At 34.0% G+C, this 4,325-nt stretch overlaps 1 pseudogene; it reads left to right on the forward strand.

Moving 5' to 3' along the window:
* The first annotated feature begins 435 nt into the window (after window positions 1–435).
* LOC125187880 lies at window positions 436–3,548 on the forward strand (annotated as a pseudogene).
* Window positions 3,549–4,325: the final 777 nt, after the last annotated feature.

The raw sequence follows: 4,325 nt of genomic DNA on the forward strand, positions 1-4,325 counted from the left end.
AATGGCTAAGCAAATGATTGTCGAAGGTAATCATAGGAATGTCAATTTAAGATTGATTGGCAAACGAGGTAAAGATGGAAGAACCTATAATTTACCCTCTGTATCCGAAGTTGTTGCTTTAATAGTTGGGGACTTTGACGAAGCTTTGGGGGAGAAGGACATCATTGTTAAAAAACAAAGTGGTGAACTGAACCGCATCATTGAGTTACATCCTTCTTATCTAGGGTTACAATATCCACTTTTATTCCCATATGGAGAGGATGGTTATAGGGAAGACATTGGTTTTGCAACTTCTAATAATTGTCGTTTATATGGTAGAAAGAAGATTAGTCCGAGGGAATATTTCACTTTTCGTTTGCGTGAAGAGAAGATGAGGCTACCACTATTTTGTACTCTCGGAGACTATTCCAACAATTTGTGGTTGATGCGTACACAATGATTGAAGCTGGACGGTTGAGATTTGTTCGAACTCAACAAAAGCAATTGCGGGTTGAAATGTGCAAAGGTTTGGCAGATGCTGTATTTAGAGGTGAGACTGATCCTTCTACACAAGGTAAGCGAGTTATTTTACCTTCGACCTTTGTTGGAGGTGCACGGTATATGATTCAAAATGATGAAGATGCTATGGCTATATGCGGTTGGTTTGGTTATTCAAATTTGTTTATTACATTTACCTGCAATCCAAAGTGGCCGGAGATTGTTAGATTTGTTGATAGTAGAGGATTGAAATCAATTGATCGTCCTGATATTGTTTGTCGAGTCTTCAAGGTTAAATTGGATGATTTAATAAGGGATATTCGACACAAAAAGATATTTGGGAAGGTCCAAGCAGGTGTGTATTATTCTATTTTTAATTTTTTTTTTCATATTTTTTAGTATGAGACATATAACACTAACATTTTATCAATATTTTTGTTGTAGTTATTTACACTGTCGAATTCCAGAAACGTGGATTGCCTCATGCACATATCTTGCTTTTTTTTAAGTAAGGATAATAAGGAGTTTGGTGTTGAGCAAATTGACAAATTAATTTCTGCTGAAATTCCTTCATTTGAAAATGATCCCCGCTACTATGCCTATGTTGAAGAATTTATGATGCATGGTCCTTGTGGAATTTCTGGTCTATCATCTCCATGCATGTCAAATGGCCGGTGTGGGAAACACTTTCCTAAAAGGTTTCTTGATGTGACAACATTTGATGAAGAAGGGTATCCTGCTTATAGGCGTAGGAATAATGGTCGAGTTATGTTGTACCTCACAATCGTTATCTACTTCTGAAATATTGGAGGTCATATAAATGTTGAGTGGTGCAATCAGTCGCGATCTATTAAGTACTTATTTAAGTATGTCAATAAAGGGAATGCTCGTGTTACAACCACTTTCATGGAATCAAGTATGGATGTGAATAAGAATAGGAATAATGTTGATGAAGTGAAATTGTATTATGATTGTAGGTACATCTGTTCTAATGAAGCTATTTGGAGAATATTTGGATTTGAAATTCAGTTTAAAGATCCACCAGTTGAAAGGTTGGGGTTTCATTTTGAAAATGAACAAAGTGTTATTTTTTTTCAAAATATGAACCTCTAGATATTATGTTGGATCGAAAAACAGATTATCAAAGTAAGTTTTTAGGTTGGATGAAAGCTAATAAAAAATATCCTCAGGGTAGGGATCTGACTTATTCTGAATTTCCTACATGATTTGTATGGAGATGAGGTTGTTGGCAACTTAGGAAGCAAAAATTTGTTATTGGGAGATTGTTTCACATTGCTCCTGGGTTGGGTGAATTGTATTATCTTAGATGTATGTTGAATATAGTTCGTGGAGCTACAAGTTATGAAGAAATCAGATTTGTAAATGGTATTCAATATGCTACATTTCGGGATGCCTGTTTTGTTTTGGGGTTGTTGGATGATGATAAGGAATATATTGATGGCATTATTGAAGCAAGTTTTTGGGCATAGACAAATTGTTTGAGAAAACTATTTGTGACTTTATTGTCTTCTGAATCAATTTCTCACCCAAATTTTGTGTGGGAGAGTTGTTGGAAGCTTCTATCTAAAGATGTTCTTTACAAACAACGAAGACTATCCAATAAATCAAGTATTTTTTTCTCTAAATTAATCTTCTAATTGTATATGTTTTTTAAAGTTTTATCTTATAATTATTGAAATATTTTCAGCTTTGATGTTGGATGATGATCAAATAAAGAATTTCGCTTTGGTTGAGATTGACAGACTCTTGGTAAATGTTGGGAGAAGTTTGCGCAATTTTGATTGTATTCCATATCTATCTTCGGAGTATTTTCAATGTTCTTTTGACAGATTGATGAATGGAATTATCTTATGATCGTGTAACTTTGTCAAAAGATCTTCTGAGCTACATGTCTAAGTTCACTGATGAGCAGCGACATGTATATGATGTCATTATGTTGTCAGTGAATTCAAATATTGGTGGAATATTTTTCGTCTATGAATATGGTGGCACTGGCAAAACATTTTTGTGGAAATCATTGTCAGCGGCTATACGATCGAAAGGCGAAATTGTGTTGAATGTGGCTTCAAGTGGCATAGCTTCGCTATTATTACCCGGTGGAAGAACTGCTCATTCTCGGTTTAGGATTCCTATAAATCCAAATGAAGATTCAACTTGTAATATTAATCAAGGAAGTGAACTTGCCTTATTGATTCAAAGGGCAAAACTTATTATATGGGATGAAGCTCCAATGGTCCATAAATATTGTGTTGAGGCTTTGGATAAGAGTTTGAGAGACATCATGCGAAATATCACTGAATCGAGTATGGAATTGTCATTTGGTGGGAAAACTGTTGTTTTTTGTGGTGATTTTAGACAGATATTACATGAACCATGGTGAATTAAGTCCTCATTTGCACGATCGAGCTATTTTGGCTCCTACATTAGACATGGTGGATTCGGTCAATGACTATATGATTTCTTTGAATCAATCTGAAGCACGTGCTTATTTTAGTTCAGATAGCATATCGAAATCTGACTCGAATTTCAATACTTTGTCTCAAGTTCATGATGTTGAATTTCTGAATCGGTTAAAATGCTCGGGTACTCCCAACCATGAATTATTATTGAAGATTGGTACCCCAGTAATGCTATAGAGAAATATAGATCCTTCTAATGGGTTGTGTAATGGTACCCGCTTGGTTATTTCACGATTAAGTGATCATATTTTGGAAGGAGAAGTTTTGAGTGGGAATAATGTGGGTCATAAATTGTTGATACCTAGGATGTCGTTAGTACCTTCTGATACAAGATTACCGTTCAAGTTTCAACGTCAACAGTTTCCTTTGATTGTATCATATGCAATGACCATCAACAAAAGTCAAGGACTGTCTCTTGCTCATGTTGGACTATTTTTGAGAAAACCTGTATTCAGTCATGGACAACTTTATGTTACAATTTTAAGAGTCACAAGTCGTGAAGGTTTAAAGATTTTGGTTCGTGATGATGATGATGTCGGTTCTGATTCTACAGTTAACGTCGTGTACAAAGAAGTCTTTCAAAATTTGTAAGACAATATAGTGTAGAATAATATGAAATGGCTGTTGTAAATTTTTGGAAATTGGATATGCACAAGCCCTTTCTGCAGCAGGTTAGATTCGACAAAACAGACACTTTTTTTTAAGAATCATGAGGATTTTAATATTTTGCTTATTCTGCTCAGGTGCCTTAGGAGTGGATGTGAAAGAATAAGTATTCAGGGTTCTACACTTCTACATTTTTCATACGTTGAGCCTTCTTTTGATTTGTGATGGTGATGATGATGATGATGATATTGCTTATGATGATGATGATGTTAGTTGTGAGATACATTTAATATTTTTTCGCTCAAGGTGCCTTTATTTTTTATATGTTGAGCATTTCTTTTGGCTTTGTGCTGACGATGATATTAGTTGTGATGATGATTATATTAGTTGTGATTATAAGATCCATATTCTATTCAGGTGCCTCAGGTCTCAGGTGTAGATGTGGAATAATAATCATTCATGTTTCTACACTTTTACATTTATAATATGTTGAGTCTTTCTTGTGACAATGACGTTAATTGTGATGATGTATTTAATATTATTTTGTTGTTTCAATATAAGATTCATATTTTAAAAATATTGAATCGTGCATCGCACGGGTGTAATACTAGTTATATATAATATCAAACAATTTTATATATTTAATAATTTATTAACTTATAAATCGTTGAAATTCTAAGATAAATTTTCATTGTGATTCACATAGTATGGAGCATAAACATCATTCAATATGATGGTGTTTAGTTTCCTAGATAAAATAGT

The sequence above is a fragment of the Salvia hispanica genome, chromosome 1 (assembly GCF_023119035.1).
Source record: "Salvia hispanica cultivar TCC Black 2014 chromosome 1, UniMelb_Shisp_WGS_1.0, whole genome shotgun sequence".
Lineage (NCBI taxonomy): Eukaryota > Viridiplantae > Streptophyta > Magnoliopsida > Lamiales > Lamiaceae > Salvia > Salvia hispanica.